Raw genomic sequence first — 10,548 nt, 5'->3', positions numbered from 1 at the left:
ACATACTGTAAAAGATCTCTTTTGTATTTTCCTCCCTATGAATAGCGATGCTCTCCACCCTCCCCTCTTCCCGGGACTAACTTGATATTAATTAGAACCTATACCTAGCAGGATCAGAGCATCCTAGAAGCAGCCTATTCTAGATGTTGCTTGTGAGTGTACATTGCTTGTTGGTGTGTGCATTGGCATGTGAAGGTGAATGTGTCTGGGACTATGTGTGGATGTGCACGTGGGTGTGAGTATGTGTATGCAAGTGTGTGTGGGAGTGGGGAGACTGCATGGTGGTTGGGAGTGAACTCCAAACTGGGCAAAGGAAGGGAACCACGTGGAATCTTGATTCAAAGTGATGTGATTAGGACCTGCCAGCCGCTTGGACTATTGCTGGGCTCCAAAGCCTGCGGCTCCTTCTGCTCCTCACTGGTGATGCCACATTCATCTTCTTAAGTGATTGAAATAAATGATGCAATCCCTGCCAGTCTGAGGCCAGACACTGAAGGTGCAGGGATCAGGATGCCAGGCAGCTGAGCAGAGGGCTCCATGAGGTAAGCCAGTCACCAGTTCCAGAACCCAGACTACTCCCCCTTCATCCTGGTGATGGGTGCCCCTGAAGGGACTGCAGTGCAGTGTGAATAGTCCCTTCCCTTCTGCTTTTGAAGGGTGGTCCCCACCAGTCTGCACACACCCCTGTGGTGTTCACTTCAGGCTTACATACCTACCATATCCTCCCATGTTTTGTAAACCACTGAACTCTCATGGAGCTGGGAGGAGCAGAAGAGACCAGCATCTTTTATGTACCAGTCTTTCTACTCTTATAAAACTTTTCTTAAAACCTTCTGACAGCAGGATATGATTTTGTTTCTTTAGCCTGAGAAAAATTTCCTTTTACTCATTTTCACTTTTAAACTGTATTTCTCTGTGGGTTTGTTTTAAGTTTGGAATGATTGATGGGTTTGCAGTGAAGGAAATAACAACTGAGTAAAAAAAAAACAACAAATGAATGGTGCTTTACCCCAATACGATTTGTTGGAAGTTTCATAGAGCAGAGTGCCCCGAGCCTGATGCCAAGCACCATTCAGGCCCCAGCAGCCCAGAGAAGACCATGTCCCTTCAGAGTTTCCATCACATTGGGCCTTGAGATGGACAGGTTTAGTAGCCTGAATAAGATTTGTCTTGCAGAAAAGCCAGCATGAATAATTGAAGATACCAGCCTTGCTGACTGCCCAGTAGTGCAGGAAGACTGGTCAGCTTTAGTCTTGTATGGAATGACTCTTAGGTGATGGATGGTCCCTGGAGGCCCATACTGGTGGAAAATGCCATTCAACAATACTATGGAAAAAAATCTGCCAGTGGACTAGCGAGTGGGACAATGTTTTATTCACGGTCTGCTTTCCAAGACCTTCTGCAACTCCCATGTAAAACCTGGATTGTGATAGTTTTTGTATTTTCTCTCAAACCAAGAAGTTGGTGGTTTTAATATAAAAAACAAGGTTGCTTCTCAACTGGCCTTCCACGGATTGTAGCTTAGCTCCCTAGCTTTGAGCTAATCAGATACCCTAATTTTTCCAGAAAAGACTCAAGATCTGGGGAAGGGATGCATTTCACCCAATGTCACCTGAGTAAAGAATTGCAAAGGTCTAGCAGTTAGGATCCGGTTGGGAGCCAGAAACCAAACAGTGATTTGAACGCGGAAGCTTCATGTAAAGAGTCATTAACTATTTACTGGAACTTTACTGTGGCCGGGGGATAGAGAACTCTAAGGGCTCAGAGTACTCAAGAAGTAACTGGGAAGGGGGACCTTCTGCCTGGAACTCAGACCATCTTAGAAGAGGGTATGGTGACAGATGGCAGACCAACTCACCAGGTTGCTGGTGTGGGCAGAGCTGGTCTATAGTTAGCTCTGGCACCGGGAAGCTGGCAGTCCTAGACCAGAAACTGCCTGTTGTGGGGCTGATGAAATTTCCCGGGAAGCTACCTGTGGAGGAGTGCTGCCCAATTCATTACCAGGAAACCTGTGTTTGGGTTGGGGCACCTGTGGAGCTCACTGGGGTTCTGTCTGCACAAGTGCCACTTCAGTTTGCTAGCGGGGAGCTTCATTTGTTGTCCCGCACACCAGCTCAGCACCACAGGAGCAAGAAGGCAACAAAACCTGCAGGAACCCGGAGCGGGGGCGGAACCAAAACCACAAAACCAGTCCTCTTGCCAGTCTCTCCAGCGCCCCTACTGACACAGGTTAATATTGTGCGGGTAGGCAAGGGAGAAATATTCTAGCATCCTAGGCTGGGCGATGAAGGGGGTTGGATTTAGAGCTCAGTGACAGTAAATGCTAGGCGGCACAGGGAACATTGGAACTTAATTCTTTTACCTTCTAGTGAGCTCATCCTTTTTCCACGTTATGTGGCATGCCCTTAATGATCATTTTCTCCTTAACTGTACACCGAGACCATAACTATGGTAGAATTTAGATATTGACAAAATATGATCTAGAACAAAGTATGATCTAGAACTTATTCTAAGTTTTCACACCTCCTCAGATCTGAATACTCAGGGCAATGATTAAAACTGAGCATGATACACTTGGGGCCACTGCATCACCAGAGAAATACCAGAATTGAGATAAAAAATTTAACACCTAGATTTTGAGCGTTTAATAATCTGGCTAGTGCAGGCAAGGAAATGTTTCTAGAGCCTGGAGCCTGCTTCAGATTCTGGGTCTCCCTGTCTTTCTGCCCCTCCCCTGCTCACTCTTTCTCTCAAACATTAAAAAAATTTTTTAAACTTAAAATGTAAGAATATTCAGTATTAAAATACTTTGTTTAGAACTTGGATTACATGGGAGGTTTTATGGGCCAGTCCGGGAGGGGCGCACTTGTCCCAATCTATTGTCTGGAGCTCAGTTGCTTGGTCACCAGGGAACTATGCCTCTGGGTGAAAAAACCTTTTGGTGGACAACTAGCCAGAGCCTGTCTGAGGAGATTTATGTAGGATTGAACCCACCCAGGGTGTCAGCAGAGGGCCCAGTGTGGTTTTGATCCATCAGCTTCTCTCCTTTCTTTGAACATCACAGTTAACTCTGAGCTGGGGAAATAAGCTAAGCTGATTTGACTGGAGCAAACCTCAGGACTTTTAAAGAGAATGCTAGGACACAGACTTGGTCCACTGAGGTAATGACACAAGGTATAGAGTGGCCCTTCCCATGGGGAGGGAGCCTGCATTATGGGAAACCGTGGTTAGGATCCTGTGTTCGGAGCCAATTCAGAGGAAGCAAAGCCAAGAGACTAGTCCTGGTGATATCATTTGAGATAAGGATCCAGAAGGCACCTTGTGTCTAGTTATGTGACCCAGTACATTCCCTTTTAACCTCATCTGGCTTCGGTTGAGTTCTCTGTTGCTTGTAAAAATAATTCTCCATGTGGTGTGCTACTGTAATTGGGGTCTGTTAATGCAAGACCTAGTGAAGGTATCTCATGAACATGGAAGTGAATTATAAAGATTTGCTTGGAGTGAAAGTAGAATCCAGCAAGGAACAACTCTAGCTGTCTGTTACTCTCAACCCTCTCCATATTCTCATGGTCTCACACATTCTTCTATTTCTACTGCACTGCTGATGTCTGTGTCAGTCAGAACTTTGACTTGTACCCAACCATTATATTGGGGTCCTCGTGTTACCTGTTTACGGGACTGGTCCATTTGATAGGTCTTGTCCTGGCATCCCTTCTGGCTTAGCCTTTGTCCTGGAGTTTTCATTTATTTTAAACTTATTTTTTAAAATTGCATCCAAGTTAGCATAGTGCAACAATGGTTTGAGGGGTAGATTCCTTAATGCCCCTTACCCATTTAGTCCATCCCCCCTCCCATAACCCCTCCAGTTATCCTCTGTTCTCCATATTTAAGAGTCTCTTATGTTTTGTCCCCCTTCCTGTCTTTATATCTTTGCTTTTCTTCCCTTCTGTTCATCTGTTGTGTATCTTCAAGTGCTCATATGAGTGAAAACACATATTTGTCTTTCTCTAACTTGGCTTAGCATAATACCCTCTAGTTCCATCCATGTAGTTGCAGATAGCAAGATTTCATTCTTTTTGATTGCCGAGTAATACTCCATTGTGTGTATATATACACTATATCTTTATCCGTTCATCCATTGATGGCCATATGGGCTCTTCTGGAGTTCTCCTTTTTAATGGAATGTTGATAGTAGAATTAAAGTAAGCCAGAGCAGGCTTGGTAGACCTTTACTTTGTGCTTTGAGCTCTTATCATGGTTTTGTCTAGGGGAATGTGAGATGACAGTGCAGTGAATGTGGTATTGTTTTAACACATGGTTAAATCTGAAAGATGAGCATGGTGATCAGTTTCTCTTCTCTGGACCCCTTTTAGGTGCACTAGAGCTAATACCCCCCACTTCAAGGATAATACGTGGGGTGCTCACTGGTAAAGTATGCACTTCAGTGATGGTTGGAGCTAACCTGTTGGCCTGGTTGGCTGTGGGAGAACTATCTCAGTACTGCCTCTGCTGGCCACTTGGTCTACCAGTTGGCTGTGCTGTGGCCTGAGCCTGAGATGCACAAAGTTGTCACGAATTCATTAAGAAACTTCTGAAATCTTGTGGGTGAAGTATGTGAATGGAATGCAGGAAACAGAGGCTGGGCAATCCTGGCATAATGCCCATCAGTGATGTTCTGAATGTTCTTACTGCGGTGGTTTTGTAATTTATAGTGTGGCGTTAATCTATAACTCGTTATTTTTTGTAACACTTCCGTAATTGTCGGTAATTATAATTGTAAAACTATAACTGTAAAATTTAAAGCATTTTAACTTAAACTTCTGGTATGCTCTCACTATTGAAAGTATCAAAAAGTTCAGATGACAAATGTGGCCATCCTTACTGTAAGTCCTTTTTACATCTGTTTGTTTCAGCTCTTTTTGCTAACTGCCTTGTTCTATTTTTCCTTCAGCTAAGACTTCTAAGACCATCTTATTAGCCCAACTGTGACCATGCCACGTCCTTTGTTATTGGTTAGCCAATGAATTTGCTGCTCTTGAACCAGTGTTTGCACATGGTCCAATCAGCTGTGGTGGAATTGTTAGGTTTTCTGTCACATGACACCCCTACCTATCTGTTTACAGAGCTGGCAGTTTTCACTCAAAAGTGGATATGGGTGTGATAATTTGAATTTCTATGTAAACGTACTTAAAAATAACTGCCAAGTTCTCCATAGGGTGAGGAATTGCTATTTGAAAGCTAATGCACTGATTACTAACATAACTTAATAGAATTTAAGCCTTGAGGTCAGGACTTGTTTAGTGGTTGTGTACCCAGAATATGTAAAGGTGCTGGATCTGCAGAATAGCTATTCCAAAAAGGTATATCAAGTAAATGAATAAACAGTAAATGGACTCCAGGTGTTGGACTCAAGAAAGTGTTATCTACTACTGAGGAGCTTAGAACAGTTTTTCATCCTGTGCTCGAATGAATGCGTGCTCAATGGAATATGGCAGGAGACTGAGAGACCTGATGGAACCAGGGTAGCTGTGATCCATACATAGCTTGTCTTCTGTCTTCAGTCCCAGAAATAGAACACAGCACAAGTCTGGTAAGAGCCCCCTATAACCTAATAAGCCTAAACTCCCCTTCTGGAAAAAGAGGCTTGTCATGATCTTGTCCGTGCCTCTTGGTGCCCACTGTCCCCCACTCTTGGATTTTCCTGTAGGCTGACTACACCCAAACTGAGCATTTTCTCAGCCAGAATTTTCTATGCCGCTGTGTTCTTTCCTCTGCCTGGGGGCACTTTTCTCACTTGGTGAGTTCGGATTTAGTCCTTGCCACTTACCTCTTGTATGGGCTTCCCAGTACTGCCTAATAAGTTAGTACAAACTTCCTAGCTTAAAAGAACACACCCTTATTCCACAGGTTTCATCAGACAGTAGGGTTGTCATGGCTTAGTGGAGTCCTCTGATCTGGATCTCCAAGGCTTTAATCAAAGTGTTGGCTGGGCTGCATTCCTTTCCAGAGCTCAGGGTTCTCCCCTAGACTCATGAGGTTGTTTGCACAACTCTGTTCTTTGTGGTTATAGCATGGAGGTTTTGGTCTTGCTGGCTGTCAGCCAGGCCACGCTCAGATCTGTGAGGCCCCTGTGGTTTCCTGCCATGTGGCTTCCTCACAACATGGCAGCTTACATCTTTAAGGCCAGCTGAAAATGCTCTCCCTCAAGGCTGCTAGGATGGAGTCTTGGATAACAGAACACAATCACGGGGGTGGCTATCCTACCACCTTTACCAAGTTAAGTTGCATAGAAACAAGGCAGATTCTACACATACTTAAAAGGTAGAGGTTACACTTGGGTGTGACTCATTGGGAGTTACTGTAGGGGATGTGTGGCTGTTAATGATTCCTAATCTCCCACAAGCAAAATACACTCCTTTCATCCCAAAGTTTCTAAAAGCCTCCTTCCATTACATCTCCTTTCTGAATTGTTCCCTATTCCCCTTCAACAGAGTTGGATTTCCCTGCATCTGTGTTTCTGCCTTCTTCTATCCATGTTGCTGTTACAAAAGAGCCTGCAAGGGCCTAGGTCTTCTTGAGTGATCCATGGGGCCAGTTGAGGTCTGTTGTCAATTCCTCTCTAAATACAGTCCTATACTGAGATATACTTGATGCTTCCTAAAGGAGGGCTTTAGGCAGAAAGGCTTATTACACCCTAAACAGCAAAAAATTAATTTCTAATTCTTTAATGTCCTGGGTGCTTTCCAAATGTCTTACTCCTGGGAAGCTGTCCTGTTTTGCTGCTCTCCCTTCTCTGGCCTCCACCCCTGCCCTGCCAGCCCTTCTCTTGGTTACATGTATTCCAATCTCTTGACCCTCCTGTCTATATTTCTTAATCATTTTTCTTATGTTTGGCTTAGCCTTTTCCTCTTTTACAGTTGGCATCCCTACTTTTAACCCTGGATCAACAAAATCCAAGATCCTTATCCACACCACTGGCCTTAGAAATCAGGGCTTATGAATAACTACTTAATAATTTTCCTATCATAATTGTACTCACGCTTACCTCACTGGCATTTAGTAATTCATTCATTGTTGGGTGAATTACTAAGCATAAGGATAATTTCTCTGGATAATTCAGGGCACTAAAATCTCTACTTTGGTTTTACTTGTGTTATCCTAGCCTGAATGGACCAACTGCCATGACTGGGTGGTTTAGTTCTATATTGAATGCTTCAGTCTTTTCTGCTGCATCCTCATTTGGTAGTCCTCTGCTGTGGACCAGCCCTTTCCCTCCCAAAGCTCACACTGGTGGTTTTCAGCTTTGAGGGGTGCCTGATGATCATATTCACTAAAGGCACTTCGGGCAGGGCATGTGAAAACATGGGGAGGGTCCCTGTGGTTGAAAATAATACAGTTCACTAATCTCCCAGCTCTTTCTTTGGGTACATGGTAGGATGGTGTTCTTTGCCTCATTCCAAGTTAGGTGTGGCTGTGTGAAGAGGAGTGATGTGTGCTACTTCCTGCAGAAGCTTGAGCAGCCAGCCAGTGACCTACCACACTCTGTTCTTCCTGTTGTGGTCATGCAGTGTATGTGAAGGGGAATTTTCTCTTAGCCAGGGTCCTGGAGTGACTAAAATAATCCTGGTGCCCTCTGCCCCTGACCTGAAGTAGATGTGCGATGTGAGCAAGAAATGTTTGTTGTGTTAACTCTACGGTTTGGGGGTTAGGACTGCAGCTTACCCTGACTGAAACTCACTGAAAATCAAGTTTGCCAGGGTAAATACATTTCTACTCCTCCTGAAAGTAATTTGCTAGAATCCTGTTTTTAAATCTTCTGAGGCATCTATAGAACATGTTGGATGGGGTACTTTGGCTGACCTGAGTGCCTCTGTTGACAAGAAATAGATGTGCTTTTGACTTTTAGTGTGTGTGTGTGTGTGTGTGTGTGTGTGTGTGTGTGTGTGTGTGTGTGTGTGTGTGTGTGTGTGTGGTTTCTTCCCAGGATGCAGGGACTCTGAAAGAGCCAGTGGATCCTGGACATAGACGTTTGGAAAGAGAGCAGAGGAGAGTTACGAATGGTTTTCCTTAATGCCAAAATGATTGGCTTAATTCCGGTCTAGATCCAGTGTCCCTTCAGATACAGTCTCAACTCCCCTTTTCTCATTGCTCTTAACCCTTCCCTGTAAGTCACAAAAGTTGTGTTTGGAGGAACTTCATTAAATGATGTATTCTTTCCCGTAAAGAAAACCAGCATTTTTAGTATGCCTGTTTCTGTTTGAGCACTTGGTGGAAGTCTATGATCTTTGGTGTCCATTGAGGGTTCCATTTGAAGGAAAGCAGAGGCAATGCCAAAATTGATGGATGGGATGATGGGGAGATATGTCCCTGAGGCCTGGTTGTTACTCCCTCACAGTATCCAAAGGGCCAGTGGAAGGATGGCAATTATTTTATTTGGCAATCCAGTTGTTTGTCTTTGGAAAATGATAGGATGAAGAGTGGAAGTCACCAATACTTTTCCCACTGCTATTTATGACCCCTGCTGCTTTTATTTTTTTTCTCTGTACTAAGGATTAAACCTTAGAGGAGGTTTGTAGAAGAGAGGGAAACTTATATTGAAAACATTGGAAGACACCTGTAAGCAACTGTATATCTGTTCTCTTCAAAGGAATCTCCCCTGGAGACTGTATACTTAAATGTGATTGTTGTGTTGCAGACTTCTAGAGCTGCTTTTAAGTTTTTAAAAATATTCTTGGGGCGCCTGGGTGGCTCAGTCGGTTGGGCGACCGACTTCAGCTCAGGTCATGATCTCACGATCAGTGAGTTCGAGCCCCGTGTCGGGCTCTGTGCTGACAGCTCAGAGTCTGGAGCCTGTTTCAGATTCTGTGTCTCCCTCTCTCTGACCCTCCCCCATTCATGCTCTGTCTCTGTCTCAAAAATAAATGTTAAAAAAAAAAATTAAAAATATTCTTAAATTTTTTTAACTGGATGAATTATATGTAAAGTACAGTGCCGAGTGGGGTGCTAGATTTTGAGAAGTAATGATGAATAAGTTGATCCAGGATTTTTAGCAGCTATGGGGGACCATAAACCAAGTGCTTTCACTATGGATTTAATAAATGTAGTAGATGTTATATACAGGATGCTATGGAAAAGTAGGAGGAGGAACACCCAATCTAGACCAATGCCCCAGGGAATCTTTCCTTGACTGTGTAAGTGGTTCTTCAAGTGGAGTTTGGGGAGAGCAGATAAGAGTTCTTGTGGAGGAGGAGGAGGAGATGGGTTAAAGATCTGGAGGTAAGTGGTAAAGTAAGATGTAGAGTAAACTTGCATCTTCATTTGGATGCCTAATGCATATATCTGGAATTTAGGGAGAATTGTGGAGATAGTCATACAATCATAGATCTTTAAAACCATGGATCTGGATAAGATAACCTAGGGAATAAATGTAGATAAGCTCAAAGATGGGGAACATTGTACGATTAAGAGGTCAGGGGGTGCCTGAGGGGCTCAGTTGGTTAAGCATCAAACTTTAGCTTCGGTCATGGTCACGTGGTTCGTGAGTTCAAGCCACCTGGCGGGCTGTGACAGCTGAGAGCCTTTAGCCTGTTTCAGATTCTGTGTCTCCCTGTCTCTCTCTGCCCCTTCCCTGCTTGTGTTTGTTCATTCTCTCTTCCCCCACCCCCGCCCCTGCTCTCCCCCTCTTCCCCCTCCCCCCGCCTTCTCTCTCTCTCTCAAAAATAAACATTTACAAAAAAAGTCATGGAGATTGTTTACAGTAAGGTTGGTTTACTCTAATACTTGTACTGAAAACCATCCAAAATACTGGATAAAATAAGGTAACCCCCCTCAATTTTAAGAGCAAGACTAGAAAGATGGTCTAAATTTTGGGAGAATAAACTGAAGTTAGATAGATGGGTTATTGGAATCTCCAAATCTGGAGGGTATGTGCTGCTATCACATGCTTGGGCTTCAGTTAAATGGCCTAAAGAGCAAAGGGGACGGACATCCAGGACCTTCCTCAGGTGGGATGTCTTCGAGTCTTTACACATTAAGCAGAGGCTGCCATGGGTTAAATCTAAGGTGAAGTAGAACTAAATCCAAATGCCTCTCTGCCACCCAATAATAGGGGATTGTGGAGAAGCCTGCCTCTCTACTAAAGAGTGCAGGAAATGAAAATAAAACCTATCATTCCTGAGCTGTGACTGCAGACTGGCCTTGGCATAGATGTGCCCCCTCCATAAATGTGTACCCTCGGTGTGCCAGGTCACCTCAAGCTGAGACACTGGCTGGAAGTGCTTCTATCCCCAAGATCCCTGGCAAAAGCAAACTAAGAGCATCTCTGGAGGAGAGCACATTCATCCCTGGTCTTAGACACTCTTTACAAAATTCTCAAAGGCAGTGTTCAGCACAGGTAAGTAAGGTCACAAGGCAATGTAGTGAGAACCAGCCGCGCGCGCGCGCACACACACACACACACACACACACACACACACACACACACACACACGGAAATAGACCACACAAACCTCAGATAATAGAATTATCAGGGATAGATTCTGAGACCAT

The sequence above is a fragment of the Panthera pardus genome, unplaced genomic scaffold, assembly GCF_024362965.1.
Source record: "Panthera pardus isolate Hobbes unplaced genomic scaffold, ASM2436296v1 HiC_scaffold_22, whole genome shotgun sequence".
NCBI lineage: Eukaryota > Metazoa > Chordata > Mammalia > Carnivora > Felidae > Panthera > Panthera pardus.
This window is presented reverse-complemented; position numbering follows the sequence as displayed.